This window comes from Rattus rattus, chromosome 3 (genome assembly GCF_011064425.1).
Source record: "Rattus rattus isolate New Zealand chromosome 3, Rrattus_CSIRO_v1, whole genome shotgun sequence".
NCBI lineage: Eukaryota > Metazoa > Chordata > Mammalia > Rodentia > Muridae > Rattus > Rattus rattus.
The window spans coordinates 132,959,108-132,980,004 of record NC_046156.1 but is presented as its reverse complement, the minus strand read 5'-3'; positions in this window follow the sequence as shown (position 1 = coordinate 132,980,004).

Genomic DNA, 20,897 nt, shown 5'->3' with positions numbered 1-20,897 from the left:
GGGGACACAGATTGAGGTTCTCCCTAAATACTACATTCCAACATGGTAAAAGTTTCATAAAACATTTATAGTCCCAGAACAAAGGAAATAATAAATAACTTTCAGATGCATTAGGGGAAATAGCAGGTAAGTGTGTTACAGTAAAGTGAGGGCTACAGGTCCTGGATTCTAGCTATGACAGCTTTAACTTTTGGGTTGGTGGAAGATGGGGATCTTATCTGTCCATTTCTAAAGAGTCATGAAGATTCTTGGTCACATGCTTGGTAGTAAATGGCTTTTAGGCAGTAATATAGCCCAGGATTAATTAGGCATTACAACATCTCAGCTCTTCACAATCATGTAAGTTTGGATAGTCAGTCAACCTTGGGCGATGTTAAATATATGTATGGCAGGCTGGTTTTGCTTTTTTGGGGGAGGGTTGTTTGTTTTATTTTGTTTTCCTTTTTTCTAGAAAATTCATTTAACACAAGACATCACACCAGATTCTACTCATATTGTCAGGCTTTAAAGAGGACACCAACACCCTGTTCACATTGACTTACTTTATCTGGGAGCCATTTCCATTTGACAATGAGGACATGAAACTCAGAGGTCTCAGAAGCCTTATAGGAGCTTGTCAACCATTCTCCTGAGAGCTGGCTTCACTGTATGGCTATTCCAGCTGGTGTTATGTGATGGTTGTATCAGGCCGCTGGTGGGATAATTCTGCATCCCCTTAATCAGGTGAGAGCTCTACATGGCCACAGTTATAAACATTAATGGAAAGGCCCTACCTCTCAGGTGCTCTATTATTTGAGCATGAAGGGTTATTATAGTAAGAAAGAAGGAATACTTTCCTGATGGGGATTTTCATGCTGGTAAATTGGCTATTTAGACTCAAATTCATATCATTACTAATTGGTGCTAGGATTTTTGTTCTGAGCTGTGCATATGCTAAGTAGCCATTTTCCCTCCTTGTATAATTATGGATTAACACTCTCATTTTACCTCCTGAAAGACAGAAATGGTTGTCTTACCTCAGGAGAAAATACCTCACCCAGTAATTATAGTTGGAGACAAAGGTACCACGCAGCTGACCTTTTAGCAAGCTGTGGACAGAACCATGAAGAAAGTAGCTTTGCTTAGGATTTTTTTCTTCATCTGGGTTTAATGGGGGCGGGGGAACAATATCTTCAAAGCAGGACCTGATTGGGTACTAGGTAGCAAGAGAGTAGGTTTTTAAAGCAATTGTTAAGAAGTTCCAAGGGGCCCAGAAAAGTGCCAGCAGATTTGCACGGATTCCCTGAAGAAATGATCTTTTGGCAGAAAGTGAAGGCACATTTGCATGCAGCCAGGTCTAGCTTCAAACATCTGTGGAGGAAAGAGCCAGGGCCAGGAGGGGGCTGAACTTGGGAACTGGAAGACCAGGCAGGCTCTTAGCGTGGTGGCAGGGGCAGTTCCTGGCCAGACTCTTCATACATTTTTTTTTCCTTCCTCATCTCATAAGCACAAAGCACACAGATGTTCAAGATTGTCCTCACTGCCACAACAGTAGAATGTGTTTTTCTACCTGTGATTCAATTCTGATGATTTCAATTTGTCTCATAGAGAAACATAATAAATGATTGCTTTAGTACCAGTATGAATATCAGGCACATTGTTTGTTGTTGGTTTTGGCCATGGCCAAAGTATCAAGTAAACACTTGACCCATATCAAGTTATTGAAGGTGAGAGGGTCAGTGTCTGAGTGGTCACATCCAAGAGCATCATGTTTCAATAATATAAAATACAAGCACTAGGAGGAAGAGGACACACCCTTTGAAGAAACTGTGAGAGTGCCTGTATTATCCCAGCATGTAGGAGGTTGAGGAAAAACAGAATTTGATGTTATTTTCCATCATATGGTGAATTTGAGGTGACTTATAAGGAGACTCAGTCTCAAAAATTAAATTAAACAAGAAAGATAATTTTAAAAGAAGTTATCTGCCCACTTCAAAGTGTATGTTTTTTTTTTATTTCAAGAGTAAAATACTGGACTTATTGATAATTATAAGTGTTATGAATTTATGAACAAAGTAGTAACTTCAAATATACAAGGCTTGGACTGGACAGTTCATAGATAACACACCAGCTGCAAAGCTTTTAGATTGATGTCTTCTGTGAGTCAGCACATGTGTAAAAACAAATAAATTATATAGAACAACTCTCTATCAGCAGAGAATGTATGATGTCATCAGGGTTACACTTGTAGAGCTAGTCACCTGTATGTTAAAAGCAGAGATGCAAACTTTAAGCTTATGTTCTTAGTTACTTAATATCATCAAAGCCTGGAATTTTTTAAAGTCCTGCTTTAAAATTCTATCAGTATTACTGACTATCATGCAAAAGTTCAAAAAACTGATGAGAAACAGATGGTTTATGTATGATAAATGTCACCTGCTGAGGATGTAGCTCAGTTGGTAGAATGCCTTCTTGCTATGCATGAACCCCGAGGTTCAATCCCCAGCACTACATGATTTGGAGGTAGTAGCATATGCTTCTAATCCTAGCATGTGGGTTGTGGAGAAAGGAGTACTTGGAATTCAAGACCATCCTTGGCTACCAGGCAAGTTTGGAGCCCATCGGGACCATATGAAACCCTATTTCAAAAACTAAAAGACAAAAGGAGAAAGGTCACCTGTTTAGAGCTGTGAAAGTCTATAAATTTTGAAAAATGCGAATACCTCTAGCCACCATCACTAATAAAACAGATGTTTCCTGTCTTAGTTTGTAAGGCTGCCTAACAAAACCAGGACAGACTGTGTAGCGCATAGAGCTGAAGTTCATTTTCCCCCAATGCTGGAGGTTGAGAGGCCTTGGTCAAGGTGTTGTAAGGTATGGTTTTGGTTTCCCTTCTATGCAAGTACATGCTCTGGTGTCCCTCTGCAGGTCCAGGTTCTTGTCAAAGGGATACCAGCTGTGTTGGATTAGGGTCACCTGAGGATAATATATTTAACTCAATAACTTTAACTTAATTACTTCTTTAAAGACTCTGTTTCCAAATACAGTCATATCCTGAGGTCTGGAAGTTGGGAGTTCAAAATATGACTTTGATGGAAGGGTACACACAACCTGACCCTTGAAAATCAAACCTCTTCTTCCCCAGTATACCTGCAGAGTCAGTCCTCTTCCATGACCCTGGCCTCTGGCAGTATTTGTATTTTCCTTATCTTGACAGTTTTGCCTTTTCAGGCCCATGAAAATGAAATGTTATAAATCTGGCCTGAGGGATGCCTTCTGCAACTGAAGGTGGTATATTGATTTGTGTGCAGGTCCACACGCAGAAGGGGTACATCTAAACTCCAGGACTGCCTGTATTCGTAGAGCTGGTTTGGTTATGAGTCTGGATGCATGTACATTCTCAAAGTAGAGGTCTCATCAGCTACAAGTCACACTTTGCTTTTTGTTGGGCCTCTCTCAGTGTAGAAAAGGAGAGCAACAATCAAGAGGCTAGCTCAAGTGGTTTAGCTGGTAATGGCACAGGCAGGAAAAATTAGTGTCCCACCCATCATCCAGAGGCCCCCAACTCTACTGCCAGAGGGGTGGGTGAATAAAGCTCTTTGGATGTGTCAGGCATCATTTTCCCTATGTAAAGTTTTTCTTCATATACTTTACAAGGCATTTTATAAGATAATAGTGTTAATGCAGGTCAGGAAATGGCTTGTTTGAAAAGCACCCATTGTAGGACCCTGGGGACCTAAGTTGGGATCCCCAGAATTTATGCAAAAAGTTGTGTGTGGTAGTAAATGCTTGTAATTCCAGTGCTGGATAGGCAGAGACTGGAGTATCCCTCAGGTTTACTAGCCAGATGTAGAATTGAACTGCTAAGCTCCAGTGTCACTGAAAGATCCTTTCTCTGAAAATAAGGTAGATAACAATAAGAGGAAGATACTCGCCATCAACCTCTGGATTCCACATTAATGTACACACATCTGTACACTTTCCCCCACACATGCATACAAGCAAGTGTACACACACACACACACACACACACACACACACACACACACGTAAAAAAGAGAGGTGTGTCTTTGAAGTTTAATGGGATTTAGAGATGAGGTTAAATATGGTTAAGATATTTACCAAATATCAATGTCCCCTTTTTAAACATTCTCTAGCCATCTTCTGGTATGGGGATTGGTGTAACATAAATAATATTGGTCAATTGCCATGTGACATTTGCACTTGTTGAGAGCTGTCTCTAAGAGTGAGATGGGTCTCCTTAGTTCAGTAATGTTCAAGTATGTTTCTCTTAAAGGTTTTGAGAAAAGACCTGAGACAGGCTGGCCCTGCCTCTGTGTCAGGGAGAGGAGAACAAACAGATAAAGATACTTTATGGGGAATGGCATTCTTTTAGACAACTAGAAGGAAACCATTCTGAATGGGGTTATCATTGTTTATCTCTTGGAAGGCCAAATGCATGTTTTTGCTAGAATTGAACTGGGACCTCTGGGAACAAAGGCTCTTAACCCTGCAAAGGCCATCTCTCAGCCAAAAAATGCCTGGTGGACAGAAGGGTCTGAATGTTCATTCATGAGGAAAGTTCTATTCTGCTTGGGTTTCAGAGTCTGGAACTTTACCTAACTGAAGAAATGGCTTCTCCAGTCAGTTTCTGCTTGGTGTTGCAAGCACCTGATTGGGTGATATTTTCCCATATAGCTGTGGCTTTTTTCTGCCATGCTTGCCATTTGGTTATTTTGTTTTGTCTTTTAACTTTTGATTGCTCTATGCTTTATAAACTTACTTTTGTGAAACTGAAAGCACAGTCATATGGCCATCCATCCCATAAGCTTTTCCAGTCTTACTCTAGAGAGCAAACGACAAGGAAGAGGACACAGAAAAGATGACAATGACGAGTGAGAGCCATAGAAGGAACTCCCTTCCATCTTATACAGCACACTGCAATGGAGGAAATATTTTTAAATTAAAAAATGTTTTTAGAAACATCTTTTGAAAGACTCTATTGTTGTTATCAAGTTATGGTAATAAATCTTATCAACAATTAGCTTAATGCCAAAGCAACCAGAGCTTCCATGGGACTAAGCCTTTTTCTACCTAAAGACTATTTGGATTTTGTTTTCCCTGGACTCTGACCTCATAGGTATAAATGAATATCCTAGTGGAAGAGCACCAGTGGAAGGAAGCCCTGGGTCCTGCTAAGACTGAACCCCCAGTGAACTAGACTGAAGAGGGGGGATGGCAATGGGGGGAGGGTGGGGAGGAACTCCCTTCCATCTTAAGGAAGGGGGGAGGAAGGGATGTTTGCCGGAAAAAGGAAAAGGAATAACATCTTTTCAAAATGTACTCTAATTTGTTACTCAAGTTAATAAAAAAAAAAAAAAAACAATTAGTAAAAGCTGAGATAGGCAAGATACTCATAAAGGGTTGATGTATTCAGGAGTTTCAGAGATGCTCAGTAGGGTCTGGTCCACCAGGAACAACCAGAGGCATCTCGAGAATCTTGTGTACTAGAGAATAACCATGGCCAGCACCAGTATGAACGAGGACTTACACTCTTGGAGGAAGGAAGGCTCAGGAATGGTGAACATGTCTGATCTGCTTTGAAATACACTCCTGGGCTGGTTGAGCTGGAAGTGCTGTCATGCCAGAAGGCTCCGGTGTAAATTTTGCAAGCATCATTATTAGTTCAGAGTCATGCTATCAATCAGTACACTAGTAAGATTATAATAAACGTACAAAAACCTGGCCCAGAATCTGAGTGGCTTACAACCAGATATTGCTCTTTTTTTTTCCTCTGTAGGTCTATTGTGGGTTTTACCTGTCAAAGCTGGGCTCAGCTGGACTCTAGCTTGAGAATTAGGTACACATCTCTTTTCTAGACACTCCCTCGCCCGCCCCCTTTGCCTGAATCCAGGATAAAGTTAAACTTAACACCACTGACATTCTACTGACTTTAGCAACTTAGTATTTTGAGGTCACATAGTAAAGTGTGGGGATGTCTCTCCCTCTCACAAGGAGTGGAGGGTAAGAGGCCTACCCATCTACACAATTAGTCAGCAGTGTGCGCAAGGACCCAACCACACCTGCGTGTTCCTCCAAACTGTTTTATAAATTTGTTGGTAGAAATAGGACTTTCTATAATAGAGTGCTTTTTATGTTGATATTTTATGTGTTTACGTGCACGTGTGAAATGTGTGCACATATGTCCCAGCATGTATGCAAAAGTCAGAGTTAAAATCGGCACTTGGGAAATCCTCTACCTTGTTTGAGTCAGGGTTTCTTTGTCATTTTACTGCATAGAATTTTAGGGAAATTTCCTTATCTCTGCCTCTCCTCTCTCTGTAGGAGTGCTGGGATTACAAATAGTCAGCTATGGTTTCTACTTTTGTCGGGGTAATGTAGATTCAATTTTGGATTTCCTCTTTTGTGTGGCAAATGCATTATACACTGTAAACCATCTCCCAAGACTGCATGTTCTCATTTTATAAGAGATGTTATTTGCTCTGTTTATACACATGAATAGTCCCTGAAGGCCTGCTCAAGGTCATGTATCCTATCAGGGTGTAAGGAAGTCTTTCATTTCAATGATCTATACTGTTCTGTAGGAAGGAAGCATGTTTATTTTCAATGTCTCTTCGGCTCTTTTCCTTCTTATCCTTCAACTATTCCACATGTTCCTGGAAACCTAATGTCCTTGGCCCTACACAGGGCAGTGTGGCCCTTCGCCTGGCATACTCCCTACGCTACCTACCACTGAATTTCTTGCTCCATTCCACTTTATTTGGACCTCTCTAGAATCTGGTTCATGGTCTCCGATGTTATAAAATCAGTATATGATTCTAAAACACTCATTTCATAATTAAATGCAGACATAAGTATACCTGTCCTTCCCCTTTCTTCCTGTCACCATGGTCAGTGTGTGTGTGTGTGTGTGTGTGTGTGTGTGTGTGTGTGTGTGTTACACATTCAATGGGATTGTCAAAATAATCCTTGTGTTTTCTATGATTAAAAATTACATGTCCAATCTTGGAGACTTTGGAAGTATTTTTCCCTAAGCTATGAAAAGGACAAGCAAATAAAATCCTAAGTTTAGAAGTGCTCACATAGAAGTTAAGCCTCCTCTGGCACAGAGAGGAATCTAGAAGCCTCTCTTTTATCCTGATCTTTTATACTGGGTCTAAAGGACACAGCAAAGAGTCAAGTTTCAGAGCTCATCAGGTCAAACTTGGCTTTTGGCTCCGAATACTTCAACAAAAGAAAGTCTGAGCCTGCAACACAGCAGAAGTCACAATTAACTCTCAAGCTAGAAATAAAAATGTATTCAAAGGCTAAACGGGAAAGCTCTAGCCCAAACTTACTGTCCCTGTTATATCAACAACATGTTCCACAAGCACTGTCCCCTTCCTACTGACATCATGTTCCACTGGGCACTTCCCTTCACATCAAGTTAAAGGTACACTGAGCATTGGTGTTCAGTGTCTTAATTATATTTTTATTGCTGAAAAGACACCATGAGTAAGGCAACTTAAAAAGAAAGCAGGTAGTTGAGAGATTTCATACAATTTTGGTGGCTGGGTTCTTGACCATCATGGTGGGAAGTATGGCAGCAGGAAGGCAGGCATGGCACTGGAGGAGTGGCTGAGAGCTTGCATCTTATCTACAAGCAGAAGACACAGAAAGGAGCCTGAGCCTGGTTTTGGTTTTTGAATCTTCAATGCTCACACCCAGTGGCACACCTCTTCCAACATGGCCACACCTACTACTTTTCCTAAAATGGTTCCAACAACCAGGGACAAAGCAATCGAATATGAGCCTATTGGGGCCATTGTTATTGAAAGCAGCATATATTCTAAATGATGTAACACACATGACAGAAGTGAAGTTGGATGTTGATATCACTTAAAGAAAATTATGTCATGGATACTATATGTCCTAGTTAGTATTTCTATTGCTATAATGAAATACCATGACCAAAAAGCAAGTTGGGGAGGAAAGGGTTTATTTAGCTTATACTTCCACATTTCTGTTCATCACAAAAGGAAGTCAGGACAAGAACTCAAGCAGGCCAGGAACCTGGAAGCAGGAGCTGATGCAGAGTCCATGGAGGAGTGCCGCTAACTGGTTTGCTTCACAAGGCTTCCTCAGCCTGCTTTCTTACGAAACCCAGGATTACCTGTCTAGGGATGACACCACCCACAATGAACTTCGCCCTTCCCTATTCATCACTAATTGAGAAAATGCCTTACATCATGGAGGCATTTCCTCTCTGATGACTCTAGCTTGTGTCAAGTTGACACACAAACCCAGTATATTATGACTACATGCTAAACCAGAATCATGATGTGACTTGTTGTAAGCAGAGAAATGGACACCATATTCAGATACTTAGAATGGCATTGTAGGGGTGAGTGTGGGACCATCTTTTCATTCATGCTGGTGTTTTAAGGTGTGACTCTGCCTCTTCACTCCTACCACCTCCCTTTTAAAACCAACGAATTCTCTTCAACCTTTTATTTCCTCTTTTTTAAAATCCTTGACAATGGATTTTTGCACTGGGATAAGAAAGTTAGAAGCCCTGCCCTACATGTGGCCCCATACATATACAGCCATCTTCAACCTTTTACAGCAAATTTGCCAACAGCAAACCACTGAACTGAGAATTTTAGAGGTGAAAAATATGAAGGGGCACAGGACCCCATATGTAACAATCCATTAGCTTCCAGGGACTAAGCCACTACCTGAAGACTTGCTGTATCTGAGATTTTTAAAAGAGCACCACTGGGATAACTGAACTAGACTGGTGGGGGAGGGTGGGGAGGAACATCCTAAGGAAGGGGGGAGGATGTTTGCCCGGAAATCGGGAAAGGGAATAACACTCGAAATGTATATAAGAAATATTCAAGTTAATAAAAAAAAAAAACAGAAAAAAAGAAAAGCTTTCTGAGTATCTTCCCTTCTCCTAATAATGATAATTTGAGACTTTAAAATAATTTGCTATTTGCTTTTATTTCCCATATTTCTTGGTTAACTATCCCTGCCCAGTAACTCTATGCCTCAGTTTCTTCAATATAAAGGAGACATAATTATGTTTTTTGCATTATTATTATTATTATTATTATTTACCTAAAAATCTGTGGCACAATGTGTGGGTACTACTTGTTTATTTTAGTGACTAAATTTTAGGGTATCCACTAAATAGGCATGGCCAGGGAGGCTAAATATGCTACTCCGCAGCATAGAACAATGTATTAGCTTGTCTCACCCAAAGAGAGGAATGTTGAAATAGCTGGGGCATTCCTGAGAAAGTCTAACATGGCCAATGTGTGCCAACTTTTTGTTATACTGTACGTCCTATTCTCCTTTATGGAAGAGCTGTTTTCTTGCTATATGTGCTGCTTTGGCTCTCCTGATCATTTGCAAGAAGGACCCCCCCACACACCTCTCTTTGTCCCTGCTTTTCCCCCACTCTCTCTCCCTCCCCCCACTCTGCGTATGTTTGTGTGTGTGTGTGTGCTCACATACATGCAATGAAAACAATAGAATCGAGGCCTCACACATGTTAGGCAAATTCTTCAAACCAAGATATACCCCCAACTCCAAAATAAAATTCACTCTTGATCTTGTGAGACAAGTGGATTCATATTCTATTTAGCTGAGCCCTCATGTGAAAACAATTTCAGCTGCTGCCATGCTCACCACTGTTTTGCAATGTGCACTCTCAAGTCTCTAGGCAGACAAATTTTTGCTTCATCATCCATTTATTTATGACAAGCCTGGGAACTGTGGGCTATCCTGCTTGACACACACGAGGAAGCTTTTGGTCATGGAACCTTGCTGTCTTAGTTCTGAGTCAAGATCCCGAGCAGCCAAGTGGTGTGAGGGCAACATCCCACATGGGTTCAGAGAGTGCTTGCTGTCTTCTCTTGGCTCCCCTGCCTTCCCTGTAATCAACATAATCAACACTAATTGCCAAAACAGGAAAACTAGTGTTTACCATCCCAAGTAAATGTGTCAGGGCCCTGCTTTCATTTTCCCATACAGTACACTTCCTAGTCCTGAGCTCTAGAACACGTAAGCTTCCCTGCATGGCTTTCAGTGCGGTAGTGCATTGTCGACATGGTAGCTGCTTGTCTCATTCTTCTTAAGCTTAAAGGGCCCTGCGTGCCCACCCCATCCCGCAGCTCTGGTAAACACAGTCTACATGAGTTTTCTTGAACATTTTGCTCTGCACATTTGTGAACTGGGTGGTATCCCTAAGACAAATGTCACGTTTCTTTCTCTTAAAGGCAAAGATCATCTTCAATTATAGAGAGAGCATCTTGAATTTTAAGAGTGTGATTCTGTTATGGTGTTGGTTTATTGAAAATCTAATCATTGGATTATCGCCGAGACTGTCAGCAAATAGAACATCTCTGTAGATGACAGTTGAGGCTTTATTAGAGTCTCTCCAGCGAGGCAGGAGTCTCTTGCCTGCAGCAATTGTTTTTCATGGAGTTCTATACATTGATGGCCTGGGTCTGCACTTGCCGGTTTCAGTCCAGCGAGTAGAAGCTGCAGCTTTTTAATTTGCTTAGTTCATTTTCAAAGTGAGGCAGAGCAGAGTCAGTGGCAAAAGGGGAGTCACCGCAGAAACAATAAGTGAGAATCTTGGGATTCTAGTGGCGAATTATGCAAACTTTTCCAGAAAGAGCAAGGCACAATTACCACTGACAAAGAGTAGAGTTTTTCCAGGTCCTTCCTGCTTCTATTTGTTTCCCTGTGGGTGTCCCTGGTGGGGAAGTCTCTGTGGAGACTATTACGGGATCAGCTGGACTGAAAGTGTATTTGAGAAGGAGTTGGAATGAAGGGTGGAATAAGACAAGTGCTAATGTTCTGAGTATTTCTCTCTATATATAAAAGAGTGGCTCTATGGAAAAATCAACTTTAATATTAAGCATGCGGTACTGTTGCAGTATTGGATTATTGAAAGTTTAATAACTAGATTATCTGTAGTGCTCAGACTGGTAAACTACTTTAGCATCCTGTTGGATGTTCACAGCCAGAGGGCATTGCAAATAATGTCTCCAGTGGACCCAAATGAAACAGTCAGTAGTTAATTCCCCTTTGGTATTTTAAATACCCAAGGAAGGACAAGAAGCTTGGCCCACACAAGTTAGGGCTAAATTGAAATATGGTTTCTTTTTTTGTATTGTACTTTTTAGGATTAAATGATAATTAATCATTGCCTAAAGATGTTATAGAACCACAAGTTCATAGGATTGATTTGATCTTATGTGAAATTCTGCTTCACTCAAATCCAAGTTTGGATCTCTGCCTCTCTGTCCCACAGGGCCTCAGCCTGGCTCCAGTCTGTCCTTTTTTCAGTTCTGGCCCAGAACCTATTGTGGTCCTTACAAGTGAGCGAGCCAGATGGACAGGGAAGAAGATAGCACTAACTCTTCTCATTTGTCCTCACAGCATCTGCTTTAGGTAGGGGAGAACAGGAATTAAAAGTGGCTTTATTTACAGACAGTGCTCGGTAGGGAATCCAGTGCCCTGCCAGTGGCTAAGCATGACATTCCAAGGTTTCTCCTTCTCAGGCTGTGACCGGAGAAACAGCCATGGTGGTAATAGTTTCTTTAATTGGTAGACCACATCCCAGGAAAATATAAAACGTTATCTGTTTCCATAGTATTTGTCAAATCTGATTTTATTTTAAACCTGTTGTGTTTGGGTTAAGCTCATCTGGAAAAGTACCCACGTGGCCAAGCCAGGACCCACTGTTTCCCTTTGGTCGCAACAAAATAGAATGGCAAACTGGGATTGTGACTTCAACATCCTGGCAAGGCTTCAGGCCATCCCTATAGCTGCTTTCTGGCTAACAGCCAGACGCTCCAGACTGGTACACAGCAGGACAACTTGACAGCACCAGGCTGGGGAGGGGGAGTTCCAACAGGAACATCAGGGAACTTGGCCATCACTTCAGGTTCTGTCACTAACCACACAGCAGCTTACACATTCTATAGAGACTCCTGGGGTATGGGGGCAGGATTTCCTTTCAGAACTGCAGCTATGAAGTAAAGAGGACTGTGCGAAGCTTTCAGCATCTCCATGTCACGTATCTATTACATGTCCTTAGATGTTTGTAGGCTTCTCCTTCCCAAATGTTATTGCCTCTGGCCAGAAACCTCTCAGATGGAACCTCCATGGCAAAGAATTATAATAGTCAGAAACACACTCAGGGCAGGAGCTATGAGACCTGGCTCCTTTTGATGTATCTCATATTTATGCTGTTGTCAAGCCATTCATCCACCAGGCTGACAGTCATGCTCTGGTTTTCTTTACTTTCTTTTTAAAATTTTATGCTGTATATGCCCATGTGTGTGCCTATGAGCACATGGAGGCCAGAGGAGGATGTCCAGTGGCCTGCCTGCTTTATTATCTCCTGCTATAGTGTCTTGAGATGCATTCTCTCACTGAATCTGGAGTTAGGCTGCAGTTAGGGCTGCCAGCTCCAATGATCCTCTTGTGACTGACCCTGTCACTGCTGAGATAACAGAGAATGCCCCATGTTTATATAGGTTCTGAAGATTTGAACCCAGGTCTTCATGTTTGAGCCGCAAGAACCATTTTAAGAAGCATTTCTCTGGTTTCCTGCTTTTCTTTTGGAAAATGTCATTGTTAATTAAGAACATTGGTCGTAGTATCAAGGGACTTAGTCTACCTCAGCAAGAGAAGGCATACGCACACAATTATTCATTAGTCGCATAAGAAATTAATGTTTGCAGCGTGGCTCTTTTGTGGTCTAAGGTTGATCTGAATTCAGTGAGGCTCTCCTTCCTTTTCTGTTCACTGTTTTTTCACCTTGTGGAATGCTCCTGTTTGGCCTTTTGGTCCCAGCTTTTGTCACCTGTAGTGTTCAGAGCTGGATACCTGAGTTCAGTCCTCTTCCTTTTTACAAATAAGGACTTCTCATCTAGAGACATCACTCATTGTATCTGACCGCCAGTCAGATTTAACCTCTGCCAAGTGTTGCCCCAGGTCACCTATGTCTCACAAGTCAGAAGACTGAAGAAGGAAGCTGTAAAGTAGGAGAGCATTTGTGTCTTCAAAAGGAAAAATTATATTATTTTGTCTCTATTAATAGATGGTAATGTATTTTCTGTAGAACGCCAGAGGTTATAATAATTGAAATGATCCATTTTGATGTTTGCTCTGTATGTGTATGTGTTTGTGTTTGTGTGTGTGTGTGTGTGTGTGAGTGTGTTTGTCTGTGTGTGTATGTAGATAACCGTTTGCAAGAGTTCAAAGTACTCCTCTATTTCCATATTCTCCCGAGATGAAACCTCTCTCTAAGTTTACTGTTTTTCAGCTAGGTTGATTGCCAGTAAACCCTAAGGATCCTTCTGTCTCCCTAACCCTAATTTCCCACCAGGACTGGGGGTTACAAGTGATTTTTACATGTGCGTTGGGGATCTGAACTCAGGTTCTAATGTTTACATAACCAGTACTTTTACCCCTTGAACCATTCTCCCCTGTCTCCTGATAAAAATATATTTTAAAAAATCACTATTATGTTCAGGCGTGCAGTAATTATCAATGGACATTAGATAAAACTACACACGACATACTAACATTCTACAGTTACTGGTCTCATAAAGTCATCTTGTACAGCTGCAGATAGATACATTTAATAACCTTTTGAGTCAAGGAATTGACTGTCTTTTGCAAACACTCCCTGTACCTTCAGAAATAACCCTTTGGAAGCAATGCTTAGAACTGCTAAATGGATTGCAAAGGCTTTTTTTTCTTTCACTCTCCATTACCAAAGAGAGCCTTTGGAGAGAAAAGGAGCTTGTGGGGGTGAGGTGGGAGGTGGAGTGGAGTCATGTGTTATTGCTGCCAGAACCCCATTCACACCCTGTAGTTAGCTAGTGACTTCAGTGTGGAAGGAATGGAGAAAGGCTCAGCTGGTGGTTGAGAAAAAAGGTGCTAATCAGATCTCAGCAAGTAACAGACTCCATTTTAACCTAGGAGGGGCAGCCCCTCCCCATCCACAGAGTCCTCAGCTTCATTCTGGACTTTGATCTTTTACTAGCAAGGAGCAAAGATAGGGTCAGGGAAACACAGTAGGACAGTCCCTAGACTGCACAGCCAGGATCTGGCTGCAAATGACAAGTAGTCTCTCGTCTTTAACATTGCTTTCTGAGAGTTCTAGCAGGCTTACAAAGTTCTCTCTCTCTCTCTCTCTCTCTCTCTCTCTCTCTCTCTCTCTCTCTCTCCCTCTCCCTCCTCCTCCTCCTCCCCTCCCCCTCTATCTCTCCTTCTCCTCTTTCTCTTTTTCTTTCTCTTTCTCTTCTCTCTCTTTTATTATTGGATTTGAATTTGAATAGGCCAGTAAATCCATCGGATCAGTTTGATCTAAATTGGCTTTTGGTTCAAACTTGGGGTGGCTTTGGGTGTGAGTACAGTTCGTACCCTCCCAGAAACCACCCAGCCCCTCCTTAGCTCTTTGCTGACAGACAACCAGCAATCTGGCTGGCTGAATTTTTGTTTAAGTGTACTACACGGTCAAAAACAAACAAACAAACAAACAAACAAATAACAACAGATAGAATAAAGTAAAACAAAACTTCACTTAAAATTTATTATGTTTCCCTGCTTTATTTTTAGCCCAAATGAACCACAGTTACTATTTTATATTTTTCTGGAATTCATTTCACTTTTTAAATATTTTTATTCTTTTGTAATTTATTTAATACACATACAAAATGCTTTGATCATATCATCCTCTCTTTTTCCTTCTCCCACTTAACCTTTTCTTCCCCGTAATGCCACCCTCCCATTTTTATGTCTTCACATGTATACTTGTACCTGAATTTGACATCAGTTCCAACAAAATCACACTGTGAGACAGGTCTCATATGGGAGATTTATTAAAAGAGAGGGGACAGGGAAACACAGAGGCTGCCTCTTCGGGGAGAAAGGAAAAAAGAAGTTGGGAAGAAAAATGTGGCTCTTTATAGGGACTGTTGTGTTTATAAAAGGATAAATGGAGGGGGGATCATGTTCTATGGAGGTGTGGTGAGTTATGAGGAAAGGGGGTGCCTCAGTGGGTTCATGCTGAGGCATCCCCCCCCCCAAGGGACAAGCCACATGACAGATTGGACAGTACAGTATAGAATAGAGTTTATTCAGGGCATGGGGAGGGGAGCTCAGAGGGTAGTAGATGCAGAGAAAGGCAGAGAGAGAGAGGGAGGGAAAGAGGAGGAAGAGGAGGAGGAAGAAAAGGTGGAGAAGGAGGAAGAGGGGAAGGAGAGAAGAGCAGAGCAGAGAAATAGAATAGAATATGTAGAGAAGAGGGGAAGGGAATGGGGAGAGGGGGACTAAAGGGGAAGAAGGTAAGAGCAAGAGACCAAGAGAGGAGCAAGATAGAGCAAGACAGTGAGGATGTGGCAAGCTGCCCCCTTTAGAGTGTCAGGCATACCTGGCTGTTGCCAGGTAGCTGTGGGGATAGAGTTTAGACAGAATGCTAACAGGGACTATGGCACATGTACAGGGGTCATGCAATAGAGGTGACAACAGTAATGTGTGACCACTGGGCTGCTAATGATGACAATAGGAGATCAAAGTTGTAGGGGGCAATAGTGAGGCAGAAATAGGGTGTTGGATCTCTTAAACTGCATCCTACAGTTCTGGGGCATCATCAATTTTGGGGTGAAGTTGTTTTTCAGCATTAGGACACATCTAATACCAGTTGGCCAGTGGTTGGTAATCCTGTAAGAGGTACTGATTAATTATTTGGTTGGAAATTGTTTGGATTTGTCATTGTTGGTATGTGGAGAAGAGGTTGGTGAAACAAGATGCAAATAATAAAAGCAGAAAAATAATAGGAGTCAGGAGAGGCAGCATCCATTTCCATATGGGGTTTTCAAAGGCCCAGGCATCTGAGGCATTGAGTTGTTTTCTTAACATCTTTAGAGGTCTGTTGTAGTTGCTGGATTTTGTTCTTTACTATATGGGAACTTGTCAATATAGAAGCAGTGTTCTTGGAGAAAAGGACAACGGCCACCCTCTTCGGCTGTAAGATCTATTCCCCTTGGGTTTTGAAGTACCACTGCTGCCAGGAAATCGATCTGTCCTTGGAGAGTGAATATGATTTGGGCTACCTGTGGAAGATCTTGGATAAACTTAGAAGAGAAGGGATAGTACAAGGTTAGGGAGGTGGCCAGCCCTGCTGTTCTTGTGGCAATACCCATGGTTGTTCCTGAAAGAGCCAAGAGAGACAGGAGCTGGATTGCCCTTTTGTTAGAGTAGGCGGCTATTGAGTCTACAACTGGGACTGGTAAGGGCTTCTCTCTGTGGATCACCCCTTATTTAGAGAAAAGAAACACTGATGTGCAAACTCTTGACCAACTGGCAGATAGATGATGATACACCTGAGTATCACAGAAAATTGACATGATCTGGACCATGAGCACTGTGGGAGAGATGAGGTATTGAGAATTATGGTTTTGTTACATTCTAGGGAACTTATTTTTCCTACTGAACATGTGCCAGATGCCTTAAAGCAATATGCCATGTCAAAGGGGTGATAGAGAAGAGGTAGGGAGTTGCGGCAGTATCAAGGCCAAGGCAGTTGGTGAAAGGCAAAAAAAGTCACTGGAAAGAGTCACTGGAGCAGCTGGGCAATTGTGAACCGGTTTCAGGGGGCACACATAGCCCGCAATCTACAAAGTGTCCAGGCTGTGTGACAAGGAACTTATAGGCTGAGGTCAGAGTCTGGAGCAGAAGGCAAAATGACAAGTTAGTACTACTTAGGAGAGGGGATATCAAAGAAGTAAGGACCTTGGAGGAGTATTTAGTTACTTCTCTTATCTCTCCTATCTCCAGGGGTTGAATAATTGGGACATAATTTCTCTGGATATGAATTGTGCTTAGAAGGAGCCCAGATTTGTTGGCCTGGTAGAGTTTATCAGCAACACCTGTTTCCCACCTGGGATTCCATCAGTCCTGGATATGCAATTGGCAAGACCAATATGGGCAGCCCCCATATCTGTCTGGCCCTCCTTACAATAATCATTTCTCTGGTCAATAAGGAAGCAAACAAAGAGGTCATAATATTTAGAAGGAATGGGAGACATACGGGTGATGGTAATTCTGATAGGATCCTAGCATCCAGCTATAGAACAATTCTCTGATACTATTTGGAGAGACTGTTTGTCATAAGCAAGAGTTTTTCAAACTTTTAATCTCCATATGTAAGGGTTACTATGGATAGAAATGAACATGATGGGGAGGATGCGAATCTCATGTTCAATCCAGTGAGTCAAGTATAGCTGCCAGACTGGTGCCTTATTCTTCTGGAACTGGGGACAAGGTGGATGTTTCCGACATGTTCTGAAGCATAAGAGAGTGGGGTCCTGTTGGGGTTGATGCATAAGAAGAATTATTTTGAGGAAGAGGGGTAAAGGTCCTAACTGAGACAGGTTGAAGATAATGAGCAAAGTCCCTAAGCTTAGCAGCTGTGGGAGTCAGGAGAAAGAGCCCTGCTCTTTAGGGGGAAGAGGTTTGGAATGATGGTCTGGAGGGGAGAGAAAGACCTGATCTCCAATGTTGATGGGGAGTAGACAGGAGTTAGTGTGTGGCTGTGGCAGACGGTGGTCAGTAATGTTCCATAGGAGGGAGCAGAGATGACAGAGTAAGGGGGTGAATATGGTCAGGGAGTGGAGAGGGTATAGGTGAAAGGCCAGGAGTCAAAACCAGTTGTCCATACATGAGCTTGCATGGGAAGAGCTTGTAGCCAGAAAAGAGCCAGTGGTAGGAATTTTACACAATCAAGGTGAAGTTCCTATGACAGTTTGACAAGGGTAGTTTTTAAGGAATGGTTAATCCATTCAACCTTTCTTGAATATTGGGGATGATATAGAATATGAAAAGGGATGTTAAGGGCCTTAGATAGGGTTGAGAAACTTGGGAAGTGAATTCAGGATCATTGTCTGACTGGATGGAGGCTGGGATACCAAATTGAGGGATGATTTCTTGGAGAAGGAGTTCAGAGACTGTCTGATCCTTTTGGTTGGTGGTGGGAAATGCCTCCACCCGCCTTGAGAAGGAGTCCTCCAAGACCAAGATACTTGGCCTGTTTGATGATGGACATATGGGTAAAATCAAGTTGCCAGTTGGTCCCAGAGAGGGAACCCCTAGGCTGGTGGATAGGAAAAGGGGGACTATGATACCTGGATTTGGAGTCTGACATCAAACATATTTTGCAAGAGGCAGTAATAGATTTTAAGAAATGCAAGTCTTCAGGAGTAGGCTATCAGTGGGTTTTAACAATGACAAAAAAAGATAAGGCTTGACTCATAGAGTGAAATAGTTGGTTTAGACAGGACAGAGTCTGAGAAGTATCAGAGTGATGGGGGGAAGTGGGTTGTAGTGCGAGAATGTCCTGTGGTAGACGGAATGAGTCTAGGCTTTCAAGGGCTGCAGCTCACCTGACTCATCAACCTAGTTGATCTCTTAGAGATGATAGAGTTGTCTATCTGGTTGGACCAGCAGTGGACAATTCCAATAGTTATAGGGAGATAGGAGGCTTTTAGCATGACCAAAATTTCAACTGCATTGGTTATTGATCCTCCTTTTGTCGTAAGTAGCCCATGCTCTTTCCAGATAGCAATGTGGGACAGGAGGATATTTAGAGTCTGTATAGATGTTTAGGGATTGTCCCTGTGCAAATTTAAAGGCATAGGTAAGAGTTATTACTTCAGCCTGTTTGATTAGTGTTGTGGGCATGGAGGTTGCATGCCTTAACCACCTCTGTATCTGACACTATAGCATAGTTCGCTCTTCAGAATCTGTTATGTATAAACAAGCTGCCTGTGTACCAGATATAGATGGCCCCAGGCAATGTGCCCTCCTATATGTGTGAGCAATGGGGCAAAAACCCCTCTAAGGTTCAGTATAGGAATGAGATAGGGAATGGTCAGCATTTGATCAAGGAAGAAGATTTGAAATATCAAGAGGTGGGCATGATTGGAAAGTAAGTATGGAGTCTTCTATTAGTGCTACCTGAAGGGAAAGAACCTTTCCTTCAGGGGTAAGGGGAGCTAGAGTTTTTAGGCTATTGTATAAGAGCTGGGATAGTTTATGGGGGGAGAAGATAGTGATAGGTGAGCCAAAGGTTAGTATTTTGGATTCTTGAACAAGGATCTCTGAAGCTGCTAAAGGCCACATGCAGGGTGCCCATCCCTGGATGATCAGGTCTAATTTTTTTGCCTAGTATGCTATGGATGCAAAGGAAGATCCTAGTTGGTGATTTAAGACTCCAAGGGCATATTCCCTCTTTTTCAGTTACATAGGGAAGGAAAGACAGGTTAGGTCTGGGAGATATGAGGCCAGCATCTTAAGGAGAGGCTGTTGGAGCCTTTGAAAGGTTTGAGAAGAGATTCCTAGATGGGGCCTAAGGATGGTTATTCTCTCTCTAAGGAGAGAAAAGAATGAACCCAGAAACAGAAAAAAATGTGATAGAATCTCCTCTTTAGTAGAGGAAACTGTTAGATACTGGGTTAGGAGGTCAGAGGTGACAAGCTTCAGTCCCCTGAGGCTCTGGAGAGAGATAGGGTACTAATAGGATAATGAACTGGATAGGGTCCTATAATTGGATGCCTATGTCAAAGAATGGTGTTTAGCAACAGAGGGATTCTGGATGTCCTAGACTCTGTGGTTCACCTGGGAGGCTGGCAAAGGAAATGACATATTAGAGCCAGTAGATTGGGTAGCTAGGAGAAGGAGGGTTGGGGTGGCTGTCAAGTTTGAGTTCATGCAAATAGTGGAAGCAAAAGAAATTCAGCTTCCCACTTTGGCTAGAAGATTCATTCCCAGTAATGGTGCAGGACCCATTGGTACCACTAGAAAGCCTGGGTGAAAGGAACACCCCTAAAAATAAAACTAAGTGGTGAGGTCTGGTGAAGTTGATAAGGCTATCCTTCTACTCTGACAATAGGGAAAACAAGAAGGAGAGGTGAGTCCCCAAAGCTCTGTCAGGACCTAGGTATCCAAAAGAAGGGAGATAGGCCACACTGATACCACGATAATCACTTAGTATTCCCTATTAAAACTGGTAATGGTCAGGTCAAGGGAGCCCAGGCTCCTTCAATTGTCCATGGCCAAGCCTGGGGGATGGCTAAGGGGCAGTCTGAGACTGATTTATCTGTGCCATGAATTACACGAGGGTCATTAACAGCCCAGTATCTCCCTTGATGACACTTGGACATGGTATCCATGGGTTGTGGGGATTAGGACAATCTCAGGCCCAGTGACCCTCCTGACCACATCTGTAGTAGGGACCTGGTAGTTCCTGTGTTTTAGGAAACCAGGGAGCCTGGGCAGCACTGAAGATGGTTGAAGAGTATTGGCCATGATATGGTATTTTTGTTTGCTGGCCTTTTCATCTTTCCCATGAGATACCTTAAAGACGACCACTAAGACTTCTGCCTGGGGAGTTAGGGGTCCTTTGTCCAAGTGTTTAAGCTTGGCCCTAGTTTCGAGGCAGCATTGAAATAAGAAATAAATCATCAGAGGCTGTCTACCTTGTGGGTTTTCAGGGTCTATATTAGTATATTTTAAAAGGGCTGTTGTAAGGCCCTGTAAAAATTGAGATGGGTTTTCGTGTTTCTCCTGGATGACCTCTTGGAGTTTTTCATAATTAACTCGTTTAAGGGCAGGCTTATGAAGACCAACTGGGAGGCAAGTAGGTTTCTAGCTAAAATGCAATCTGGGGTATTAAATTTTACTGGGGATCCTGGTTGGGCACAGCCTCAGATCAGGTATGCTGTGTTGGTTTGGTGTATCTCATCTGCATACACTCTAGCTTGCTCCCAAACTCTCCTGCACTCCTTGGGAAGGAAATTGTTACTGAGAATCATGTATATATTATG